Genomic DNA, 27,856 nt, shown 5'->3' with positions numbered 1-27,856 from the left:
AGAATGTGCAGAATAGGCAAATCGACAGAGACAGAATGTAGATTAGCAGTTGCCAGGGGATGGAGAAAGGGAGGGAATTTGGACTGATTGCTAATAGGTATGGGATTTCTTTTGGGGGTAATGGGAATGTTCTGAAATTTGATAGTGGTGATGGTTACATAACACGCTGATTATACTAAAAACCACTGAAGTGGTACCAGTTTCAAACGATTAATTTTATTTTATATAAATTATAAAAATGCTTTAAAAATAAACTACAAACTTTAAGAAATAATTCTCTAGGGGCACCTGGGTGGCTCAGTGGGTTAAGCATCTGCCTTCAGCTCAGGTCATGATCCCAGGGTCCTGAGATGGAGCCCCACATCGGGCTCCCTGCTCCACAGAGCTGCTTCTCCCTCTCCCTCTGCCCCCCCCCACTTGTGCTCGCTCTCTCTCTCTCAAATAAATAAATAAATAAAATCATTAAAAAAAAGAATAGTTCTTTAGCATTGAAGTGACTATTTGTAGAAAGTCTTCTTAAACTCACTATTTTTTCTCTAATACAGTTGAATACTCTTATCTCTATATTATAAACTTGAACTTTTATGTGCCTACGAATATGCAAGTTTGAGAACGTGTCTCCTGGGAGATAAAATAAAGTTCAAAAGAAAGAAAAGAAACACAATGTTGTTAAGAATATTTGCCCAAACTTTTTTTTTTTTTTGAGAGAGAGAGAGCGCTTGTGCATACTCGTGTGAGTAGGGCGGAGTGCAGGGGTGAGTCTCAGAGGGGCAGAGGGAGAGGGAGAGAGAGAATCTTAGGCAGGCTCCATGCCCAGTGTGGAGCCAGACACGGGGCTGGGTCTCACAATGCTGTGATCTTGACCTGAGCCAAAATTAAGAGTCATACACTTAACCAAGTGAGCCACCAAGGTGCCCCTATTTGAGCAAACTTTTAATTGATAAAATTACTTGTTCTTTTGGACACTAGAATATGTCTAAAACACTGAACAAAAAATAAAATAAAAAAATAGTGACTTTATATTATGTGAATTATATCTCAATGTTTTAATAACTGCAGGAACTCTCTGAGGAGTTCTCTGGCTAATGTACATTATAAATTTCCAAGATGCAGATACAGAATTTTGTGTTTTCCATCTTATTTAATAGTGGAAAACTTTTTTTCATGGGGTAACTCTATGGGAACTGCTATGGGAAATATTGCTTTAGTGAATCCACTCCAAATAAATATTAATATTAATATTAGAGTAGATGGTTTGGTTTAAATGATTCATCAGTGTTGATTCTAGGTCACTGATGTTTCTCCATTTCATTTTGGCTCTGTTGACAGTAGTCCCCCTCATTATATGTTAAGCTTTGTTGCCCTGCATTTAATTGCTCCTGGTGGGAGAAATGTGACTTTAGAAACCTCTCTTAAAAATAAAGTAATATCCTGGGAAGTGAGCACAAGGTAACGAAGATGAATTTAATTTAATGGGACATGTGGAGCTCAAAATACGCACAGCGTTTTTAATCCAGCTAGGGCTATAATGCACAAAGCATGACGTTTTAAGTCTATTAAGTCATTCCAACAAGATTAGTCTTGAGGTTAGGCATAGTACTCTGGAGACTATTGTCACAATGTGATGGGGACATTTATGCCAATGGATTTTATTGGTATGGATACACATCGGTATCTTTCCCACACTAGGTAGAACAGCTTAAGTAAAACCTTAAATGTTTCAAATCATACTTGTAAAAAAAAAAAAAAGTGATATTGACCCATGCTTCCTTCTTTCTAAATGACGAAATAGCATGAAACCACCACACAGGAAACTCAGATTGCATCCTTGATATCGATGATAACTTTGCAGAATACAAAAAACACCGAATTACAAAAAATGAAAGGAGAAAAGGGGAGGTAAAGGAGCAGGACGAGGGAAATCAAGAGAGGAAAAATCAGGGAGGAAAAGGGGAAGCAGCAGCACGAGAACAGAAACAAAGTATTCGGTGCCTCTGTCCCAGCGTGCCTCTAGCATGAGCACTCACTTGACTACCTATATGAAGAATCCAGATATTTGTGGACTAATGTCACTTCTAGTTATCTTGCGCAATACCGATTATTTTGTTTTCTATTTGTGAGTAGCCATAACTGATTTTCTTTTTTGCCTGTTTAGATTCTAAACATTGCATACCAGAAAATAAGTTGGTTTTGGTTTTGGTTTTCGGTGGTGGTAGAGAAAGCAAAGCCTGATATCATGTGAACCAGATGTACTCATTTGGATGGAGTACAAGAAAACCTGTGAAGATTAACAGTAAATCTTTTTCTGTGCTCACAAACTGATGAAAAATTGGCATAAAATGTGCTACTACTAAATAAGTTATGCATGTATACTTTACTGGCTACTATGAGTGAATGACCAAAGTAATTTTTGCTTTTTAGTAAAAAGAGGCTTAAATAGAGCCAAGGGCATATTTCACATCCCAAAGCATGCCTTCCACTTGCCTCATTACGTAAATTACTCTCCGATAGAACTTAGCTGCTTCTGATGGAACTTTCACCCTTACAGGACATTCCCTATACAAGCCTTCTGATCTAGAAACAAGGGCATTTCCCTTTGTCTGCTCTCCTGACACAATTACTGTCTAAGTGCACATTGAGAAGCTAATTTTATATAGTAAATACATGCTTTAGCATGTTTTGAATTATGTTATCTTTGTTATTACTGTTTGGCCTTTTAGATCTGTATGTCCTGCTCTCTCAACTAGACTATAATTTCTCTGAGATCAGGGTACATATTTTACATGCCTTTCTACATGTCCACAGCATCAAAGAGTACTATAATAACTGTGCACTAAAGTCCTTCAATTTAGAAGAGACCTTTTCTCCCAGAGGATGTATAGTAAAATATTGAGGAAGTAGTGGATAACTACATTATTTATTTATCAAATATTCATATAATCCCTACCGGGTGCCAGCCACCAATATGTTAATGTATTTTTCGTAGATACATTAACTCACAGAACCTCTGTAGGTAGATGAGTTCTATTACTATTACTCCCATTTTGCAGGTGAAGAAACTGAGGCATAGAGAAGCATTATCACCAACAGATAATAGACAGCTGATGCCAAAATCAGACCTGCGGGCAGCCTGGTTCTGGAACCTGTGCTCATTTCTACCACTTAAGCTCTGCTGCCTGTGGAGCTGTGCTGTGTCAACTCTAGTTTCTCTCTACCTCGTATTAGTCTTTGGTTACTGCCAATTGCATGTCATATATCCTCTTATCTACCACATTGATTGTGGGGTGTCTTGGACCAGCTTGTTTCTTACTCAATAGGGAACACATTTGCAAAAGCATTCCAAATACTGTTGCCACCTCTCTCGTCATCTTCTTGCAGATAATTGCCTTGGTTGCTTCAGCACTGCTGCCCCCCTATTACAGTGTAACTTACAACAATGCTACCCTGTTCCTTCTTAATTATTGTTTAAGTCATTGAGAATAAACATTCCTATTCTCGTTTCTTTTCCTCTAATCTATTCTGGCTACGTGCACAGTGTTGATGCCTTTTGATGGAAAATAGAACACCAATAACTTCTATCTTGGCATCAGTCTAAGGCACTACAAAAACAGACCTGCATCTGACTCTCCCTGGCACCGCATTGCAGCTGAGACAGGAAATCATCATCATCATCATCATATCCTCAATCTGCTCCCAGAAGCAACTCAACAGCTCCAGCCGAGCTGTCCTGAAACAGGAGTATACCCTGAGAATCTGCATCTATTAAAAGCGATCTTTTAAAGTCTCCTTTATGCTAATAAAATAAAGGTCCATTGTAGAGACGTCTGCACTTGAAGCCAAGAGCCGGTATCCTATGTGAATGCTGCCATTGCATTCTTCTCGGCCTGTCCACTAGCCACAGGGCGCCTTTCTCTACCTCTGAGTGTCAGAGCATCTGTATAATGCAAGCAGATTTGATGTGCGCTGGGGAAGAAAGGGGCCAGGGGATGGGCGAACCTTTGTGGAGGAAACCTTTTAGCATGTGCCCCCCGTTGAGGGTGGAAGAGAGAAATGATCAAAGGGCTCACAAGAGGTCAAGTCTTCTCTAAGAGGACACATAAAGGACAAAGATTGTTATATTGAAATTTCTAAGGAACTCTCATTGCAGTGTGGAGAAACAGAACACTAGCACAATGCCTCATTCATGCAGGCCAGCCTACTTTGTTTAACAGTGTTACATATGCATTAGGGCTAACCAGTCCTTTAGGCCATCATCCCCCTAAGGCAGGCCAGGGAACTCCTCACAGACTGCTCTCCAGAAACTTCTTCACTACCTACACTATCTAGTCAAGACAAGAAGCATAAGCAGGTAATCATCATACAAGGTCAAAACCAGTGTGTTATAGAAGGATCTGTTCCCAGGGTGTAATGGACAAAATAAGGGAGTAGACCTCTTAATCAGGGTGGGCTTCATGGAGGAGTCCAAGCCTATGAATTTACTGTTAGTGGGTATATCCATATCATGGATTCCTTGCCCGGTGAAATTATGTTACAAATAGTCTGACGTGTTTAACATCTAGCCCTTAATATCTCGCCTGCTTGTCTGATCCTGCCACGGACACAACTCTCCTGTCCCCAAATCTGGTTGGAACTATTGCCATCCAAGTCTCTGTTTTAAAAAAACTTAAAAATGGGCGAATCTCATGAAACGATTTTCCAATTAGTAATATTCAGACAAGCCATGGTTCCCTATACTCAGTAATTCTTCTGCCAGGTTATCTTGCCTTACTTTTTGTTTGATTGATTGCTTGTTTGTTTGTTTAAGATTTATTTATTTGAGAGAGAGAGAGAGAACGCATGAGTGTGGGCAGGGGGAGAGGGAGAGAATCTCCAGCAGACTCCCCACTGAGTGCTGAACAGACAGGGCTGGGGGGTGTGGGGGCCTTAATCTCATGACCATGAGATCACAACCTGAGCCAAAACCAAGATTTGGACCTTTATCCAACTGCACCACCCAGACACCCCTTGCTTTACTTCTTTTTTTTTTTTATGTATTTCTCTTCCTCTTTGTGACAACTTTTCTTGCCCTTACCTCACTTTCTGCCACCCCTCAACCCTCTACTTTGCTGCAAACACACAAACACACACACCACACACACTCATGGTCACATTGCACCTGGGTGGGCTATACCTAGGACATGCTCTACTCATCTCTTAAATAGTTGTTAAACGCAAAAAGATAACATAGGAAAAGTGGCGAGTCAATAGAGTTATGTTAATTTCAGAAAAAAAGTTCTGGAGATAATATGATAGCTGCATTCAATTCTGATTTCCAAATATTTCTGTCTGTTGTGTTTACAAACACACACACACACACACACACACACAACCAAGCTATGGTTTCCATTGTGATCCCTGGTGAAACGAAGAGGCCAAGCCAAGACAGAAACCAAGGAAAATTGTGTCAGTACAGGAAATAAATAACAGGTGTAGTGCATGATCCAAAAAGTCAGTGGCTGGGGCGCCTGGGTGGCTCAGCTGTTAAGCGTCTGCCTTCGGCTCAGGTCATGATCCCAGGGTCCTGGGATCGAGCCCAGCATCGGGCTCCCTGCTCTGTGGGAAGCCTGCTTCTCCCTCTCCCACTCCCCCTGCTTGTGTTCCCTCTCTCTCTGTCAAATAAATAAATACAATCTTAAAAAAAAAAAAAGTCAATGGCCAATGTTGTTCTAAGTCTTTTATGTACTGGAAGATATTTATTTATTATTTTTTTAAAAGATTTTATTTATTTATTTATTTGAGAGAGAAAATGAGATAGAGAGAGCATGAGAGGGGGGAGGGTCAGAGGGAGAAGCAGACTCCCTGCCGAGCAGGGAGCCCGATGCGGGACTCCATCCAGGGACTCCAGGATCATGACCTGAGCCGAAGGCAGTCGCTTAACCGACTGAGCCACTCAGGCGCCCCTGTACTGGAAGATATTTAATCCTTACAATTGCCTTATGAGATAAATACTATCGTCATCATCCTCATTTTACAGATAATAAAATGGAGGCATAGAAAGATAAGGAAACAGGCAGCTAGGGCTTGACAGAACGAGGATTTGAAGCCAGATGGGTTGGCTCTGGAGTCTAAGCACTGGAGTGCCCACCATGTGCTCCATACAGCAAACTGTCAAGGGTCACTGGTGGGGCTCCCCACGAAGCCCCTCTTAAGGGGAATGGAGCTTTGGAGCTTCCATCAAAAGGCAAGGCAAGGCAAGGACTTGCGTTCCATTCTAGGGCATCTCAGAGAGACTCTTACCAAGGGTTTCTCCTTGCTTGAGGCTGTTTTGTTACTTTATTTTGCTCTACTATTTAAAAGATTACTGCTAGGCTTCAACACACACTGCATTGTAAAAACAACCACATAATGGCGGGGGTGTTGAGGGGAAGGACACACACCAAGAAACACTGGATCTCTAAGCAGGGAGGGATTCGCTGTAATTGAGGACTTAACACTAGAGATCTTTAATCACCTACATTTTTAACTAAACACTCGGATCTATTTTCTTAAAAATCTGCTTGGAGCTCAGTGAGCCAAAGGAATACTTCCATATTATCACCCCACATCATGGTTTTTCATAAAATTTGAAGAAATTTTTGTTACTGTCTTCTTCAAAGCTAGGGGGAATTATTTGTCAAGAGAATATATTCTATTTTTGGATATCTCGAATAATTAGAAAGCTTGTCGTGATATTGAATAAACTCTAATGTAGCATTTTGAATAGCAGTCGATACGTTATAAAGACTCTGCAATTGTTAGCTTCATTATTACTAATTGTGGGTAGTTTTGATTAGATGCATCTTGTAGGCATTCCTTTGTATTGAAAATTTTTTAACAATCGTGTGCTTCTTGGTGTCTTGGTTGTTGACACACCCTTTTACCAGCCAACTTTTGTACCATAAGGAAAATTATCTGAACAACACATAGAGAAAATTGTTTGCTTCTAGGTGACAGATGCTGCAGTAAAGTACCTTCTAATTACCCAATATCAAAACCTACTCATTCATAAACTGTCGCTATCACCAGCAGGACAAAATATGTTTCTTGAACATAATGTTGACAATATGCCAGTCAGTATGTTCACGTAACATGGCCTTAGCTTGACCAAAGCATCCCCTCCTCAATCTGGAGCAGATGGAGTAGAAATTGCATCCATAATGGCCACTGGGATCCTGCACCAGGATCCAGAGCTGCAAAGGGCGTAAGATCTCCCAGGTCAGCTGAGAAGAGAAGAGATTGTGCAAAGGAATTTGACATCTTTCACAAAAGAGAAGCTACATAGAGCGGGAGAAAAACGATTGTTGACTGAGATACTAATGCAGTGTCACCATTTGATGATCCAACGGAAACAACCCAGGAGTCTGAATTATTTATCGCCAGGCCCTTTCTGCCCCTGCACGCCCCCACTGGCTTTGTTATGTAATGATATATTATTAGGTTGGTTGCTAGAGCATCAGGCAAACAAGCTGCTAGTCTCAAAACTAGTCTGGAAAATATTAATTTCAGTTTGGGGAAAGACTTTAAATGGCTGTCAGGAATGCGTTTGAAGTGGAACGAAAGGATGAATTGAATAGAGCTTCAATTTTCACAGTTTCCTATAGGATAAGGAAAACAAAAGAAAACATTGTTTTCTAGAAAGCATTATTTCATTGTAATTATAATGAGCAATTCTGACCATTCATTTTTTTCCTGCCTGGGGCCACCTTTTGTCACAGTATATTTTGCATAATAAGTGGGGGCAAAAAACTCATATTACATTAATAAACTGTGCAAAAGGATACTTTTTTTTGAGAGGAAAGGGGCACTCGTGTTTAGAGTTTATCACGGGCATTTAAAACAGACATTTAACCTTTACATCTAGCCCCTTTTCCTCATGAAAAATCACTGAATGCCTTATTTTTCCCTTACCGTCCAAATCTAATTGCAAAGATATCCATGTAATGTAGACATGAGGGGGTATTGATCCATTATAACTAGGGGCATTTGGGAAAGCCTACACCACTGCAATCAAGTTGAAATGTTGCTGTACCAGAAATGTCTCAATTCAGTTTTCACTATTTGCAGTCTTTTATTAATTAATTTCAGCATTTATTGTTATTGATAATAACAACAGCAACAAATGTCATTTATTGGGTACTTATTCTGGGTCAGACACCACGCTAAGCTCTTTTCATACCTTTAATATGCACAAGAGCCTGCAAGATGGGTATTGCTAACCCCATTTAAGAGTTGAGGAGGGGCACCTGGTGGCTCAGTCAGTTAAGCAGCTGACTTCGGCTCAGGTCTTGATCTCGGGGTCCTGGGATCCAGCCCTGTGTTGGGCTCCCTGCTCAGTGAGGAGCCTGCTTCTCCCTCTGTCTGCCTGCCACTCCCTCTGGCTCTCACCACCCACCTCACCCTCCCACCCCTCACCCCTGCTCGTGCTCTCTCTTTCCCTCTCTCAAATAAATAAAGAAAATATTTTTAAAAAGAGGAAAATGAAGCTCAGAGAGGTTAAATAACCAGCATAAAGCATAGAGCAAGTTACGTACGTTTGGGGCTAGGATCCCCATGATTACCTTAGTGTTTCTGTAGGCGGCACCCCTGGCCCCACATCCCGCTGTCTCTTGTGTTCTCTAAGATAGTCCGTCCGTGATACTCCTTCTGTGCCAGCAGAAATGTGCTAAGCCTGAACCTTTCAATGTCATTCATTAGTCACATGTGGCTACTGAGCACTTGAAACGTGGATAGTGCGACTATGGAAATGAATTTTTAATTTTGCTTAATCTAAATTAATTTAAATTTAAATAGCCACATGTGGTTAGTCGTTACTATGTTAGACAGTGTTACTCTGAAACAAACTAGAACTGTGAGGCAGAGGATACCTAGCCTAGGATAGTTAGCAAGGATGACACGTCAACGGAACAATTTTTGACTGGAATCATCCTACTCTCATTCTTTTCCAAAGAAATTCACTTGTTGGCTGTGGGCATACTGAGGAGCCCTGTTGCCCCTGGGGGGAGGGAGCCTGCAGGACGGTGCCCAGCACTCCCTTGCTGCCTCTCCCAAGGCTGTAAGTAGCCCTGGTTCCTGTCCCTTAGCATTCATGCCCACAGGGCGCATCTATCATCCATTCTTTTCTCCTGTCCACCAAAGTACCACACACCCACAAAATTAAATATGCTGCTCACCCACACCTTTCGTTTTCCAAATAGTAAGGGGAAGACAGTTCAAAACTTCTCCTCTAGAAAATTACAGTTTCTTCTCTGGAGTGTTATGAAGTATTACGTCCTAATACCAGCTTACACTGAGCTCTCAGCCTTTAGAACTTCACAATGAGTTTAGAACAACCATTTCTCAATGTCTACTCTTGAGCCAAGCATTGAAATGTTGCTGTACCAGAAATGTCTCAATCCACCTCATTCCATCATCACCACAGCGCTATGAGGTAAATATTAATCTATCCCCCAGTTTACCAATGAGCAGCTTGTCTGGTTCACCTTGAGGTCCTTACTTCTTCCCAACCTTCATACACTGCCATTAGCTTTCAGACTTGTCATTGCCTCTTACTTCTGCTGCATGTTCATTTTGGTTTTGGGACCTTGCACCTAAAGAGAGCCATTAGACAAATGTCGATACAAGAGAGGCCTGGAGCGTTGGTGGTATAGTGGTGAGCATAGCTGCCTTCCAAGAGAGGCCTGGAAAGTCCCCTATAGAATCCTAATCTTCTCTAGATCAATGTTGGCAGAACAAGGAAAGTGTGAAGTTAAAACCAATTGAACTTACTTGGATTAAAAATGAAATCTGATTACTGCTAAAGATAAACTGCTGAGACCGCATCTATGACAATAAAATTAGATTAATGGAAAGATGAGATTTGATTAACCACTTAGAATCATCCATCAAGATTTCACTGTGTGAAACTTGATTCTATTAGGTAAGGAAAAAAATAGCAACCAGTGTAAAGTTATGCTTCTAATACACATTCTTGTAGTACAACATTTGGTGGGCACTCTGGGTTGAAACTAAATGTCTCAGTATTGCCTTTTCAAAAGACCTGCAATAGCAAAGAACATGCATCTCAATCTTGAGTATTTCTATTTCTTTATAAGAAAGCAGAGGATGGAAGCGATTGGTCTCTGAGTTTTGTTAAGTGCTAGGAGATCTAGAGATGGTTTTTCCCACTTAATGGTTTACCTACAGAATGGTATTTAGTGTGAAGTGTGTGTGTTTGTGTGTGTGTGTGTGTGAATATACATTTGTTATTCTGGCTTAGCCTAACTCTCACCATCCTACCTCCTGCCAATTGATATGTTTGCAATCATAGACAGGACCTGTATTTTTAAAAATTAAAAAACAGATAGTAAGAGATATTCTGCTTTGATCATATTCATTCAGTTTTTCCATATAACATTCTTAGCATGGGTATGAAATTATATTAACTGGTTTCTAAATCTCTTCGGTTATAATTCCAAACTGTAAGACTGCTCCCCTTGATCCTAATTTCCTGAACGGTGACAGAAGGCATCACTGCCATATTTTTTCTTGCGTCTGTGACAGTGATTTCCCTACGTACCAACTAATCTCATTTCCCCCAAAGTCCATATTAAACCACATGGCTGCAGCTAGTCATTGCTCTGCACCCTACTTCAAATGTAAAAGCTCCATCTCTAGAGCACTCAGAGTCTATCTAGGGACCCATTGCAAATGAAGATAAATTGACGCTGTGCCTGGGGAGCTCCGGTCAGAAATGCAATTTTCAGGAAGATGGTGACTAGCCTCCAAAAGTGTTCATTGTCAATGAAACATGACAGGTGTCACCAGGAACAGAGATCCCAGGCAAAGGGAAATTAGAGCCTCTCATGTCCCCACTCATCTGTGGTTTCCTAATTGCAGTTGTTGGCATTAATTGATGCTGGTGCCATTTTTGATCATGCAGGGCTGTCTTGAGCGCCTTACATTTCCAAAGGGCTTGACATTCTGAGAGCCACCGCATGTTTGGATCACATTTGCTTTCAACATGCCATGTTCAAGAATCTTCTTCTCAAAGGCCATTAGTGAAAATGACCTGTCAAATTCATCGCCCCTTGAAATTGCTCGTGCTGCTGAGGAAGCCATTCATGGCCTATCTCTCCTACAGCTGTAAGAGTTGCAGGGAGTGTAATAATTCATCAGTGTTGCTGTGGAGTTGTATAATCAGATGTATATTTCTGATAGCTATCTTCTCTCCCAAATGATATTGTATGTTTTCCTTTAGGTGGGCTCCAGAGGGTAATTGCATTTAATAAATGTTTTGATCAGTTTCAATGAGACAAAAGTATTTCTGAGAAGCAAACAAGATTTCTTCTTTAAGGGCAGAATAACTTGATGATTTTAGATGCAGCATAAACGTTTGTCGTAAGAAAAAGAAAGGAAGCCACTACAGCTTTCTCTATTGATCACAGATGTAATAAAGCAAGGGAATTTATCTTCAAGAGACATTTTGTTTTTCAGGAAACATGTAAATGAAAATCTCATGAAATAAGCTGCTCCATTAGCCATGCGTGACCTCCTCTTGGGTCTATTGAAGACACACACAGTTCACAGGACTGGGGCAGTGATTAGCCTCCTTTGTGCCACGAGCTTAAGGATTAATATTGTTTCAGTATTGAAAGCTTCAAAAATCCAGGTCTAGGGTTACAATGATATGCTGACCCAGGTCCTTGGCTCTGCATTTCCAACTGTTATGTTTGCCATTTAAAACAATAAAGAATAATAGATACATCCATCAATAGCAATGAAATCAATTACCAATGTCTTTTTTATTATTATCATCATTATATGATTACCAGCATCATTATGTAACGTAATACATAACCTTTATATATTTCATTTAGTTTAATCAGAAGTACTTATTTACCCTTGTCATATATGTCATACAAATATATAACATATCTTCTGGTACTTAGATTTAACCTTGTTTGGGATTTAGTTGTATCAATAACCAAGTTAAGACAACTTCTCTTAAGATTTCTTCATGTCAGAATAAGTATTTTAATAAATCGGCTCTTGGAGGACAAAGTGTATATTTCAATAATCTCTTTGATAAATAAAGCCAAAAATGCCTTTTGAATGCCTACTAGGCGATTTAAGGAAAATGGTCCCATCCTTGGCCACCCAGATGCATTTATGTTCAAGGTCAGTGACCGTTTCTGCAGAACTTCAGGTTCTTTTTCAGCTCTCTCCTTCTCCCCCAGAGTTGCCTCTACCTTTCCTTCCTCAGGGAGCTGCCGGACAGTTTCTCTCCATTAAGACATTTCCAGGAGACAGCAGAAAAGCTGATCGCACAAGTAAAAAAAATACTTAAAGAGAATTTTGTAATCACTCTTTACTGTGGAAATAAGCACCCTCCCCAATCTTCTTGAAGTTTAGAATAGAAATAATGGGAAAACTTAAGATTTTATGTGTCTGCAAATTGTTTCCATTGTCCCCTCTTTAGCTAAGGGCTATGGCTACCAGGCAAAAATATGGTATAACAAAATATTTAAGGTCTATATTCCCTTCAGAATGGACCAGGAAGAGAAAAATCCTCTAGGGAGTAAATGGCATCCAAGGGATAACCTCATTATTCAACCCTGTGGAGACAAATGAGCTTTCTGATAAGGCAGCAAGTGCACATCTGGGTCCACCAGCTGTACACTCCAAACTCTTTTTGAATATAAGGAGCTCACATTCCCCAAATATCCTTATTTATTTATCCTTATGTATATGACATGTCCTTTTGTAACATTGTTTTGACATTTTTAAAATCCACACATACAAAAATGAATTGTAAAAAGGTGAAGTAAAATATAAGCATATATAGAAGCCTTAATATTTTAAGGTATAACTAAATCTGTCACATTGTGCACACATTTTGGAATACTGATTCCTAAATCCTTTCATGCAGAATGAAGCCAACTTTAACCTGAATGTTGCATAGTGTACGTTCACCTTTTTAGTCTGTAGGCAATGTTTGATGTACAATGATTGCTGACAGTGGTGCACTGACTTTTTATTTCTTCCAAACGGTTTGGTAGCACAAACCTAACCACAAATCTTTTACTCTCTCCTGGTGATAGTAAGACTGGATGATGTAACTTACGTAAGAAACTCTGCAGTTTTCTCTCCTGCACAATGACATAAAATCAAATGCTTCTGGGGAGAATGCAAGGACTCTGACCATTGCAATCTGGAAGGAATTTTAGGTGAAATATAATGAGGGCTCACAGTGTTTTATTTTTCATCCCATAATAGGACAAACCTTTGATATCTCCATGACAACATGCGGGTAACAGAGCCCAAAGTAGCCAGTATAACGTATGAGGGAGCTCAGATGAGTAAATGGAGACCTCAGTGGACTTCACCAAACCTAAATAAGGGTGAGCACAAAAACAGTGTGGGACACACTTAAAATTGTGGCTGGCCAAGTTCTAGAATGGAAAAAACTAAGTGACTGTAGGCACTGACTTGGAGGAAACACAGAGGAACTTTCTTGGGTGATGGAAATGTTCAATTTCTTGATTGGGCTGGTGGTTACATGGATCTATACATTTACCAACACTTATTGAACTGTACACTTTTTACATATACTATTATATGTAAATTATGCCTTAATAAAAAGTATAGCCAAAACAAGCAAACAAATAAATCAGGCAGGTAAAGATTGAAAAAATATAAGACAAAGGAACTAAGAAGTGAAAGTGGGTAGATCCAGATGATATTTCTAAGATGATGGTTACCAAAGGGGAGGTGGGTGGGGGAAGGGTGAGATAGGTGATGGGGATTAAGGAGGGCACTTGTCGTGATGAGCACCAGGTGATGTATGGAACTGTTGAATGACTATATTGAATACCCGAAACTAATTTTATACTGTACATTAACTAACTGGAATTTAAATAAAAACTTAAAAAAAAAAATAAAGAGACCATGTTAGGACAACAGGAAAACTGATGTTGGGATAGCTTCGTTCTTTTCATTATTTTGTGAAATGTGTATTTAAGAGACAGATTAGACCTTAGTGATAATGCACTCAAGTGAAGAGGAACCTATATATTTTTTAAGTTTACTTGAAAACTCATCCCTAAATTCTCACAGCTTGGATGTTATACAGATAATTCTTTAATGATAAAAATAGATAGAATTGATTGATTATTTCCAATAATCAACATGCCCATGTGTCAACATGCCAAACCCTGTGCTCAGTGCTTTAAGTACATCATCTCATTTAACCTTCATATTCATTCTATGAGGTAAAGACTATTGTTATCTCCCTTTCACTGAGGAGGAAACTAAAACTTCGAGTGGTAACTAGACCAAGTTCCCAACTAGATGAAAGGCCGTGATCCTGAGACATAAAAATTCATGCTCTTCAGCACTATACTTTGAGCTTTTGACTAAAGGAGCGTAGAGAAAACTCAGTGCCTGCTTTCATGGAGTTAACAAACATAGCTGGAACGAGACAAAATCCATTTCCCCCATCGATAATTCCATAGTGTCCAACCCATTACCACATTTTGGGTGACCGATCTTCCCTTAATGGATGGGCTAGGTAAACCAGCCTTTTTCTCTTTAAAATGCCATCTATAAGACATGTCAGCCAGTATCCCTGAACAGGCTCACCTGCTGAACACTCTACCCACCTAAACCATCCTATTCCCAACAGATGAACTGAATATTTATCCAAAGTCCCTTGGGTTTATTAGAGTTGCTTTTGTTACTATAATTATGAGAATTATTAAATTGGAAGAAAACTAATAAAGCACAAGCACAAAAAAAACAGGTAGTTTTTGTTCAGTTGGAAACTGCATCAGTTGCTTTGTAGAGTCTCAATCCAAGAAGGAGTCACTAAGATACTGTATTGATATATAACCTATGAGTCTGTAAGAAAACACAGAAAACTAATAAAAATTGGTGACTTGATCAGGTATTTAACACACGAGGATACTAATATGAAAAGGCACTCAACCTTCTTAATTACTAGGGAAATATGAATTCAAACCACAGTGCCATGCGATTACATGTACACCTGAATGGCTAAAATAAAAATGACCAACAATGCCTTTTGTTAATGATGGTGGATGAAGAGTAGCTGAAACTTTCACACACTGTGAGAGTATAAATTAACACAACTACTTTGGAAAACTGACAGCATCTCTAATGATGAAAATTATATACCCTGTGATCCAGCAATTCAACTTCTAGGTACCTATCCATGACAAAGCACAGTGTGTTCACCAAAAGACATGTACTGAAATGTGTATGGTGGCATGATGATAATAGCAAAAAATGAAAAGCGATCCAAACTTCTATTATTAGTAGAATGAATTGTGGTTTAATTATATAATGGAATGCTTCAGAGAAATAAAAATGAGCAAATTATGTTTAAATCTAACAACCTGGATAAATCTCACAAATATAAAATTGAGCAAAAGAAACAAGATATAAAAACACGTTCTATATGATTCTACTTGAATGAAGGTTAAGGATGGAAAAACAATTATCTATAGTGATAGAAATCAGAATAATTATTATTTTGGGGGAGAATGGTAGGAAAGTGACTAGAAGGGAGGAAAGGGGGTATTTGGAGATACTGGTAATGCTGTATTTCTTGATCTAGGTAGCAGTAAAAAGATGTTTTGGCTTGGGGAAAATTTATCAAAAAATTTATGCTCGCATTTACATTTTCTTCATCTTTTCAATTGTAAAAACTTAAAAAGAATTACTTTCCAATAAGGTATGAGGGAAAGAAAAATCAATCAATAAAAGACTGGGAAGAAAATATAAACATTTACATGCAACATTCAGATTGTTGAACAGGTGTTTTTATTTTATCACTCCACTTTAAGCCATTAAAACTGAGAAGAGTGGATTATGAATAAGATTTGTGTAAAAAAAAAGTATTAAAAAGACAAGAAATAACAAGTGTGGGCAAGGATGTGGAGAAAAGGGAAACTTCATGCACTGTTGGTGGGTACAGCCAATGTGGGAAACGGTATGGAGGTTCCTCAGAAAATTAAAAATTGAAATATCATATGATCCCAGAATTCCACTACTGGGTATTTAGCCAAAGAAAATGAAAGACTAATTCAAAAAGACACATGCACCCCTATGTTTACTGTAGCATTATTTACAATAGCCAAGATATGGAAGTAACCCAAATGTGCACTGATAGATGAGTGAATAAAGGAGAGGTGGGGGTATGTGTGTGTGCACATGCGTGGGTGTAATGGAATATTACTCAGCCACAAAAAAAAAAAAATGAGATCTTGACATTTGTGACAACATGGATGGACCTAGAGGGTAGTATGTTGAGTGAGATAAGTCATAATAAGGCAAATGCCATAAGATTTCACTTACATGTGGAATCAAAAAAAGAGAGAGAACAAACAAAAAGATACAAACAGACTCATAAATACTGAGAACTGGTAGTTGCCAGATGGGAGGGGGGTGGGTTTGGGTGAAATAGGTGAAGGAGAATAAGAAGTGGAAACCTACAGTTATAAAATAAGCAAGTCACAGAGGTGAAAAAATACAGCAGAGAGATTATAGTCAATAATATTGTAATAACATTGTGTGGTGACAGATGGTAACTAACTTATGGTGAGCATTGAGTAACGTATAGAATTGTCAAATCACTATGTTGTACACTTGAAACTAATACAATACTGTATGTCGAGTATACTTCAATAAAAAAAAAGCTGTCTCAGGCAGAATTACCATAGAGATTATACCATACTGGGCCCAGAAGTGTCTCAGTAATAACAACCAGGTAAGATTTAGCACATGGAGATTGGAATTAATTATATTTTATTAATATATGTAATTTTATATAATATCATAAAGAGATTTAAGAAAGACATCAAACCAATCCACACCCAAAGAAAAGATTATGGGCCCACCTCAGAAGATTCTCAAGTGCATATGCACATATATATTCTACATTAATATAAAATAATTAATTTCATATACATATGCTTACATCTATTTATATCATATATATATTTATATATATACCATATATATATGATATGCTTACACCCATATGCTTACACCTATATCATATTATACACACACACACACACACACACACACACACCCCAACCAACTGCTGGACCCAAAAGCAGGGCATAAAATCTTTTCTTGTATTGGCAAACAAATCTATAGTCTCAGGGCTTTCAGAAATCCTGATGTTCTAGTTTCCTTCCCAACTGAACATTAAACGCCTCCATTAGATTCCATTGTTTTCTCCTAATGAAGGGGGAGTAGATCTTGGCCTCTCATCTGGAAAATCCCTAGGTGATACCAGGTGTCCTTTCCATCCACGTCTCCTGACATCTGATAGTTTTCATGTTTCTTAAAATGAAAAGCTGTCCTTTGGAAATTTACCCAGAAAGAAGTTTATAATGACCTCAGACTTTATTGGTAAGCGTAAACTACAACAAATTCTCAGCGACATAGTTTGTAGTGAAAGGAGCCAAACAATCAATGTGCAAAAATAAAAATAAGTTTAATATTGTGTCACTCAAATTATGTTTTACCTGCAATACAGTTGAGTAAATGTGTCCTTTTAAATTGAAAAAAAAATCCATAAATAAAATTGGCTTCCCTTCCTGCTACTCTATCTCTACCGCTCCAATCCTATGTTCCACAGAAAACCTTCTAAGAATTTCTATGAATTGGTTCCCTCTCTCTCATTTCTGCCCGCCCCCCCCTCCACTGCGCTGTTACTCTCCTCTTCTGCAGCTACCCTCTCCTACGTCGCCCTGCAAACATGTGGCAGAGACTCCTTTCCTCATTTTCCCCAAAACACTTTAAAAAATCTGTTGTTTATAAACACTCATCTCTTGGTCTCTTAGACATTCCCGACTCAGAGTATTTCTCACTGGCAAGTCGTTCTCCTAAAATCTCTGATTCTCCAGCAGTGAGATTCCTCTTCCATCTGCCCAAAATGACCTCCTGTCTGTACTTCCAGGATTGTCCCCAAACTGTTCATTGCCCATAAAAAAATAGTTCCACTTTCTCTTTCTCCATCTCTTTCCCCCAACTCATTCCAGCCAGAGTCTCTTATTTAAGTAACTGAATTCACCTTTTAATGTGTTCTTAAATTGGCCATTTATTTCCTGTTGGGAAATTCTGTGGACAGTTATTAAAGTTACACTTTTAATTGAATGAAAAATATATGGGCACCATTATTTCTGTAATTGTCCAACAGGCCTGCTTTATTGCGGGTCTTCTTGGGGCATCGGCCCCAGCCATTGTCAGGATTCCTTTCTTTCCTCCAGCTGTTCCGGAAGCAGTCTGCTCTCTCTGCTGATCGGCCTCCTATCCCTGCCCGCCCCCCCCCCTCCCTCTCCCGACCCTCTCCCTGTCAAGGAAAGGCCTGACATTTTGTTCATTAGCCTTGCTGTTTAGTCGCTGGATAAAAAACTGGCCCTGAAAGTAGGACTTGCATATCTCCCAGACAAAGGTTAAAAGTGCTCTCCGACGTGTGGTTCTCTGTCTGTGCTCCAGGCTTTGCCACCCTGGCCAGTGCCTGCGTGGGAAGGCAGGAGAGATAAATGCTTCCCTTTCAGATTCCAAGCCCTGATAGAAGGGATACCAGCGTCTGATGGGAGTGATGTATCAAAATAATAGATGATCTAAATTCTAGAAATCTAGATATGAAAACGGGCTTTGCCAAATGGGAAAGTATATTTAATTCAGGCATTCAGATTCAGATTATTCAAAAGAGCATTTCAGATGATAACAGTCTTGAGCATTATCAGTTCATCTGGAGACAGAGTGATTTGGGGAAAGCACATTAATGGAATGTCTATGGAAATCCTGTAGGGCCAGCTGGTCCCAGGAGACTTTCAAGCCTTTCAATTATTTCCTCTGGGGCTAAGGCCGGATCACCACTATGAATCCTCCTTTGAGCAGCGAGTGTTTGCCCCACGCTGGTAGCTCGCTGCCATTTGGTCCTTCGTGGGGATTCAGAAAGCATCTTCTCCCAGTCCTGCCGTCGGTCTCAGTCAGAGTTTGGCGGTCTTGTAATTACGTGCCCTTATCTGAACCTCATCTTGTCCCATCTTCTGAACGGACTTCCAAGCCCCATCCTGAAAGACAGGTGCGATGGCGATGTCTGGTTTGTGCCCTCCCACGTCCTTTAAAATCAAGGTCTAAAGCAGGGAGGGATGGCATCGTTGCTCAGAAAAATACCGTCACGGATAACCAATTACAGTGTTAAAAGCTAAATCTTGTAAGCTTCCCCTCCTGCCCCACAGGGATACAGAGAAAGAGTCTGGTGTGTGGAAACAAAGCAATCACTTAAAATGTAACAAGGCACATTCTCAAACTAAAACCGTGACTCACCCTGCACATGCAATATTGGTATTTCAGATTATATATAATTGAACTGAGGTTGCTGTTTATTTTCCAAATGCAAACATGTGTTTAATTAGAGCAAAATGTGCATCTCTATAACACTGAATTTTAAGTACCAGGTTCTAAAGTTTATTGATTGATGATTATTGTGGGGAAACATGAGCTCTTATGCATAAATCTTTTGACAGGAGCTGTCTGTCAAAAATAATGATCCTTTTAAAACTCATGAATAAATAATGATGCAGGTCCACTTTACATAAAAATACATACTCATTTACACTCTGTCCACTGAAATGAAATATGGTTATTTAAAATAATGACTCTGTGATGGGTGAGTAATGAAACATTATTAATTTAATACACATGGTATTTTATCCTCACTCTCAAATTACATGCATCTATTTTCAATATTAACACATTAGGCTATTTTTTTAAAGACCTCTAACAAAACGTCTGGTACAGAAAATCCTTTCATGGATGAGATTGTGAATTTTAATTCTGCCACACTGGGGTCTCATTTTGGTCACAAGCCGGAAAGTAATAACCGGGCTGTCACTGTGGTGATGTTTTATTGTCTGCCCTGACTTGGAGCATCCAGGAGGAGCCACCTCCTTGTCCTCCCATAGGAAAAAGCGTGAATAGTTGAGAAGGAGAGCCAGAATGCCATTTGCCTTTCTTCATCTCTTCCCATCTGGAATTCAGTTCTGTTAATATGTCTTTTCTCCAGTCTCTTTTTTTTTTTTTTTCCTTTATCCCACCCTGATTTTCCATCTGTTTGCAAGAGTCAGAGTTAAGGGGACGGTCCTAATATTTGGCACTTCTCTGAGTGCTTTCACCAGTAACTCAGGAACAGAGGAACAGGAAATTGGGGGAAAATCGGCTCCACTTTTCCTTTTAGAACATTAGATTCACTCTTTCTTCTTTACCCTTTGACTTATCAATTATTCATTCCTGCTGCATTCTTTTTCTCCAATCATGATCCGACATCAGAAGAGGTGGTAATGGGAAAGGGGGCTGGGGCAGGATTGGGAATGGCTGTGACCAGCTTTGGAAAGATGCAAGACAAGGAATTATTGCTCACTTTCCCTTTCCTCCATTTTTCCAAGCCCCGCTGTCCACCTTGGTATCCCCAGCGGGTTTCCAAAAGCTTAGGTGTTTGCATATGAGGAATGCTCATGAGTTTCTGTCACCATTTTACAGATGAGGAAGTTGAACCACAACAAAATAATGTGCATGGTGCACACATACACAGAGGCATTCCCACTGGCAAGCAAATAAACCCTTTGGGAGGAAACCGTGTCCCATGTGCTGCAAAGAACCTCATTCCCAGGACTGTTACTGTGGACTTTCGAAGCACTGTTCCTCGATGCCACTGTTCCAGTTGGGCCAACATGGGTTCTGCTGCCTCAGCCACATGCCATTTTCCAAACTGGGAAATGTCCATGAGTCAAAAAGAAAAAACAATGTTCAACAGTTTAAGCCCAGACAGTGTTGTTCAGCTTATAAAAGTTTCCTATACTTGAAAGATGAACTTTCAACTTTTTTCTTCTTAATTGAAATCAATCTGGATTGAAACATTTTGTGAAACCCTCGAGATAATTTTACAGCCCCTGTCCTGTTGCAGTAGAAAGTTTGGGAATCCTGAGGTCACAATGGGGTCTTGAAAGACAAATAGCCAAGTGAAATTCATTTTAAATCTCTGGCGAAAGGTTAACTATTTCTTAAAACAGATTTGAAAAGTGTCACTTTAAATGCTTTTCAAATAAATATTTCATCCAAAAGAGTGACTTAAAGTGATTCATAAAAATATACATCCACAAATTTCATGTTTAGATATGCCCTTTTGTAATAATAAAGCACAAATTTAGACACCGATATCAAGAAAGGGTTAACTCCAACTAGCAAACAATTTTCTTTTTAATTGTCTTCACATGAGACCTCAGAGCTGAAAATGGAGATGGTGTTTTTTCTACATCTGTCCTTCTCACTTGCTTATTTATACAACTAGATTGGCTCTTTTCCTTGATGCGACCCAATTGCCAATTGTGTGCTAAAGTTACTCTTTTTACACTTTATACATGTGATAAATTTTTGTTCTTTCTCATGTTCTAACTTTTTTTGGGAGAAAAACACTTACAGATTTCTTTATAGGCCTTAACAAAGCTATTATTCTAAAATTGTGTTACTAGACTTAGAACACAATTTTTCATTACATTTTATTGAGCGGTATAATGCTCGTCAAATTAATTGAAGTCAGTAAGTAACAAATTTTGTAGTTTTGTGCTCAGTACTGTGTCGAATGGGGCCAGATAGAAAGAAATAGTATTAAAAAGATAATCACAAACTTAAAAAAAGAACACTGCACGATGTTGCACTCACCAATATTCCCCAAACAGTTCATAGAAACACCAGGCAAAATAGCACATTATTAATTCAAGCATTTGTCCTTAAGAATTTTAAGAATTTCTAAATATGCATGCCATTTAAGGATTCTTCTCTTTTTCTAAGTAAATCAGTTCTCAGTCATACCCTAGAGTGATAACCTCTGTCACTGATTTTAGGTTATCCAAAATAATGCGTTACAAATATTTGGATTTTTGAAGCAACGGGAGCACTGAAGTAAAATTGAGCTCTCTGGCCACGACCAAGAGAGCCATCCAACAGGCAAGTGACAACAAGGGTATGATGGCTGATGTTACCCTCACTTTCATTGGAGGCATACTTCATCTTTGGGGCAAAGACCAAGACCTTAGCATTCCGAAGTCGATCTACCAATTTTTTGTTTGCTTTCTCGTCCATTTTTGCCACCACATTGGTCATAACACTCATCTGTGTAAAGATGAGAATTAACTATCAAGGTCATGTGTTTTTAAAGATAACTTATCTTTTGAAAATTGACAAATTAGATAAAGTCAGTTTTGTGGAGGCACAGAGGAAATCAAAGCAAAATCATCATTCTTCAAAACCGTAACTGGACTGGATGTGAAAGTAAACACACAAAATTTGACATTCAGGCTCCTTGTTTTCATCACTTATTTAGGTGTTTAATTTTGTTGTTTTTGTATCTTTGTGGTTTTGATTATTCATATTGTTGAAACATTATTTAACAAGAAAAAAAATATTTTTAAGACTTTCTAAGAGAGGAAAAACTTCCTAAAAGAGAAAGTGAAAATAGCTATGGTTCAGAGATCAAGAGCTGTGGCTTCTTATGTTCCTTGCTTTGTCATTATTTGTACAAGTCATTGTTCCTTCCTGGGAGTCATTATTTAAAAAACATAATGTTTAGGGGTGCCTGGGTGACTCAGTCAGTTAAGCATCTAACTTTGGCTCAGGTCAGGATCTCAGGATCCTAAGATCAAGATCAAGTTGGGGGTTCCAGCTCAGCAGGGAGTCTGCTCCTCCCTCTGCCCCTCCTCCCAGCTTGTGCGTGCGTACTCCCTCTCTCTCTCAAATAAATAAATAAATAATAATAAAAAACCCCCATAAGGTTTAGCAAAAGAATTTAGACACAAAATATTAACAAGGACATATACTGTGTGAGTTTCTATATATGAGGTACAAAGACAATGCTGTTAGAAGGATGGCAGCTTTCTCTGGGGAGTGTAGTGATTGGATAGAAGGAGGAGGGGGCTTTTGGCTGCTGGAAATGACCTTCATTCTGTTTGGGGTTTTGTGTTCGATTTTTTTTTTCTTTTTTTTATTCTGGATGCTGGTTACATGGATGAGTTTTTTTTTTAATGTAGTGAGCTATATACTTTTGATGTGACACTTTTTGTACGAATATTCCATTTCATTAAAAAGAAAAAAGGAAAGGTTGAAGTGAATTTTTCTAGTGGTTCTTTTTCCAAAATTCAACTATTCTGTGAAAATTGCCTTCTTATATTGGGACACCCACCATAAGTCAGACACTGGTAGGTGACTCAGGAACATCATTTCAGACACTTCGGAATGCGCTGTGCAGTAATAGATTTCCATTTGCTTTGTACATTTTTCTGCTTTTTCCCTCTATGCCCACTCTTGCTGCTGTCATTATGTGTGGCTCCCAACAGCCTATCATCCTTACTTTGTATTTACTCCTAATCTGCTAGAAGCTGGAAAGGAAACAAGGATGTGATAAGCTTGATTATCTGTTGCTGCCGAATTTTGTGGTAAAGATTTGAATGCCTACCTTCTGAAAGTCTACGGTTGCTAGAAATCTGACCTGTAGAGAAGTGAGGTGGTTCTCACTTCGCCTCAAAAACCCTTAACATTGAAAAGCACCTCAGGTTTCCCCAGTGGACTTCTGCATGGACGGGGATTACTTTAACGGGGTTCTCAGAAGGTGCCATTGTTGTGGTTGTTTAGGCTTCCTTCAAATACTTCCAAGGATTTTTAAAAACAACCTATTTCCAACCCAGATATTCTATTGCAGAATATGTATTGTTACCAAGATTATTTATTCTTTTTTTTAAAGCTCATATTTAAAGTCCTGGGGCTTTCTCTGTCCCCCCCCCACCCCCCCCCCCAGAGTTTGGTGTGTTATGCCTACCTCGTCCCAGATACACTTGCTCTTATTGGTTTGGGGCTAGAATTACAAGTCTGTCAAGACCATTTTGAATCTTGATTCTGTCCTCTATCTCGGTTTTACACTTCTGAAAATTTCATAGTCATGGCTCCCATGTCATCTAAATCATAAACCCAAACACTGGCAGTTTCAGATTAAGAGCAGAGAACTGAGAATACCACCAGATACCTGTAAGTGGATATCAATCTGCTAATTTGTTCTATTTTGTTCTGGTCATTCAGCCAGTCCATATGTTTTTGTTGTTTTGTTATTTTGAAGATTTTATATTGTGAAATATAAAATACATACTGAAAAGTGCCCCTCCCAAAAACATACAGTTTAATAAATTATCACAAAGTAAACAACTGTGTAATTTCTGCCCACGTCAAGAATAGAAACTCCTCTCTCAGACACTACCTAATCATAACCTCCTCATCTCAACTCCAGAGATAGACACTGGTCTGTGTTTTATGGAAGTCACTGCTTTGCTTTATAGTTTTATCACATAACTATATATTCCTGAGCACAAGAGTTTGGTTTTGCTTATTTTTTAAAAATATTTTATTTATTTATTTGACAGAGAAAGAGACAGCGAGAGCAGGAACACAAGCAGGGGGAGTGGGAGAGGGAGAAGCAGGCTTCCCGCTGAGCAGGGAGACCAATGTGGGGCTCGATCCCAGGACCCTGGGATCACGACATAAGCCGAAGGCAGATGCTTAACGACTGAGCCACCCAGGCACCCCTTGCTTATTTTTTTCGAAGCTTGTATGAATGGAATCATACACTATGTCTTGTTCTATGTCTCGCTTGTGTTGTTTACTCCTTGTGGTGTCTTTTAATGAACAGAAGTTCTTAATTTTAGGATAGTTTATCAATTTTTCTCTTTCTGTAAGTATTCTTTCCCTATCCAGATCATGAAGATAATCTCCTATTTTACTTTATAGAAACTTTACCTTGTTTACCTTTTTTATATGTAGATCTCAAATGAATCTAGAATTAATTTTTTTGTATAGTATGAGGTAAGAGGGGTAACATCCATTTATCTCTATGGATATCCAGTGTCCCCAGGACTGTTTATTAAGAAACCATGTTTTCTCACTGTTCTGTAGTCACTTTCTCATAAATCAAGAATCCATGTATGGAGAGACACTGCTTCTAATCTCTTTAATCTTCTACTTGTCTATTCATCTTTGTGCGGAGATCACAGCGTCTTAGTTACTGTAGCTTTGTAAGACTTGATACTTAAGAGAACAATACCTCATACCTTTATTTTCTTTGCATTTCCATACAAATTTCAGAATCAGCTTTTCAAAACACCAGTGTTTCAAAGAAAATAACAAACAAGAAATTCATGTTGGAATTTCTTTTTTAGTATTTTATTGAATTAACATGGGAAGCAGTCAGCTGTTAGTCAAATTTTTGCTCTTAAAAAATCTGTTTTTGTTTGCTTTTGATAGTATTAAGACTTTACCATTGTTTTTGGTTCTCAGCAACTTTGCTTTGATGTGTCTAGATGTGGGTTTCTTTTTATTTATTTGCTTTGAAGTTTCACAGATTTTTTAATGTCTCCCGTCAGTTTTAGAAAATTCACAACCATTATTTCTTCATTTGCTCATTCTATCCTATTCTTCCTCCTCTCTCCTTATAGGACTTTGATAAACATTTATTATATCTTTTCAATATGTCTGTATGTCCCATACCCTTATTCTGTCTTCCACCCTTTCACCACTCTATGCTTCATTCTGGATTTCTTTTTCTCTCTAATTTCCAATTCTCTATTCTCCAGCTTAGTGTAATCAGCTATTAACTCCATTCATTTAGACCTTACTTTTAGTTCTTATATTTTTAGTGTTACTATTATAATCTCGTTCTCTTCTTAGTTTCCAGATCTTTGTTGAAATTTTAATGTCTTTACTTCTCTTAATATAGTAAGAAAAATTGCTTTAAAATCTGTATCTGATGCCTCTGTTATCTGGAGCCCCTGTGGTTCTGTAGTTGCGTTTGTTGTTTCTATTAATGTCTACACATGTTGGCTTGTTTCCTTCTATGCCTGGTTACTTTGGTTTGTTGCTATTCATTTTATCAGCAAAAAATGTATGTAGAAATCATCTGAGGCCTGAGTGACATTATATTCCCTCCTGTTAGGTCTCTCCAATTTTACCAATTTCAAGGATAGAGGTGATTCAAAATTGTGCTGCAGCCCCCAGTACAATCTGTCGACTTGCAATTTACTATTATTTCTAGGGTCTCAATGTTCATGATTCCAACTGTAAGTGAAAGGCTTTCATCAGGACTCCCTAATGTGGGAATATTAATTCCTGTCCAACTACTTTAGTGAGATACTCAAAAGCACCATGAAGTCTCCCCCCAACCCCAGCTTTATTGAGATATAATTGACATACAATGTCATGTAAGTTTAAGGTATAGAACATGTGATTTGATACATTTCTATATTGCAAAATGATTAGCACCATAGCATTAGCTAATACCTCCATTTGGTCACATAGTTACCATTTCTTTTCTTTGGTGAGAACATTGAAGATCTACTCCCTTAGCAACTTTCCGTTATATAATACATTAGTATTAACTGCAATCACCGTGCTCTACATTAGATCTCTAGAACTTATTATTCTTATGACTGGAAGTTTGTACCATGTGACCAATATCTTCTCTTTCCCCTACTCCCAGACCCTGGTGACCAACATGCTAGTCTCTCTTTCTATGAGTTCGGCTTTTTTAGATAACACATATAAATGATATCATACAGTATTTGTCTTTCTCTGTCTGACTTATTTCACTTAACATGAAGCCTTCAAGAGCCCTTCATGTTGTCAAAAATGGGTCATCAAGTCTTTTAGGCTCTCGGCAACTCCCACTGAAATTGGCAAGTGTACCTAGGAGAAGAACAACTCCAAAATACTGACTTCCCTTCCTCTGGGCATCAGTTTTCTGCCAGATTTTCTGCCAGGATTCTTTCCTATTTTGTTACATCCCCAATGTCATCTAAGAAATTTAAAAAATATTTCGTTCAGCTTTGCAAGTGTAACAGGAGTGTTGGTTGAATTACCCACTCTATTATTACCAGAAGTAGTCTTCCAATTTACAGTTGATCCTGAACAACGCAAGTTTGAACTGCATGGGTCCACTTATGCACAGATTTTTTTCAATAAATAAGGTACAGTACTGTACATATATTTTCTCTTCCTCATTATGATGTTCTTAGTAACATTTTCTTTTCTCTAGTTTGCTTTATTCTAAGAATACAATATATAATACATATAAATGTACAAAATATGTGTTAGTTGACTATGTTATCAGTTAAGTTTCCTGTCAATAGTAAGCTATTAATAGTTAAGTTTTGGGGGACTCAAAAGTTATATGTGGATTTTTGACTATGCAGGGGGTTGGTGCTCCTAACCCCTGCATTGCTCAAGGGTCAACTGTACATGTTTTTCCCTTATCCGTAGGTATATAACTAGAGATACTGTCAACTGCTTCCTGAAATCAAGATACTGTGATTTTCTATAATATCAGTATATAATAAACTTTACCAAAAGAGAAGAAGAACTAAAGTGACTTGGCCTTAATTAGTGATTTTATTTAAGCTCCAGGGATTATACTGTGTGTGTGTGTGTGTGTGTGTGTATAGTCTTGGTGTTCCTTCACAGACCTTCAAGTCTTAATTCATCATATTTTTCACACTTAACTGTTCAAAGTTAATTTTCCCTTCATGTAGTGGTTTTCATAACAGCAATAGGTAATGCACACAATGACCATTAACCAGGGTTCTTCTTGATTCATTAAGTTTATTTTTTTCTGTTGCATTTGTAAATTTTAGTGGTCATATAAATTATATTATAAACTTTTCCTATATTATTAAACTATATAATATTTGATAAAGGTGTATCTTTGGGAAAGCATTATTACTGAGAA

Source organism: Mirounga angustirostris, unplaced genomic scaffold (genome assembly GCF_029215605.1).
Source record: "Mirounga angustirostris isolate CCGP_5_RB_7025 unplaced genomic scaffold, mMirAng1.0.hap1 SCAF_3, whole genome shotgun sequence".
NCBI classification, from domain to species: Eukaryota; Metazoa; Chordata; class Mammalia; order Carnivora; family Phocidae; genus Mirounga; species Mirounga angustirostris.
This window is presented reverse-complemented; position numbering follows the sequence as displayed.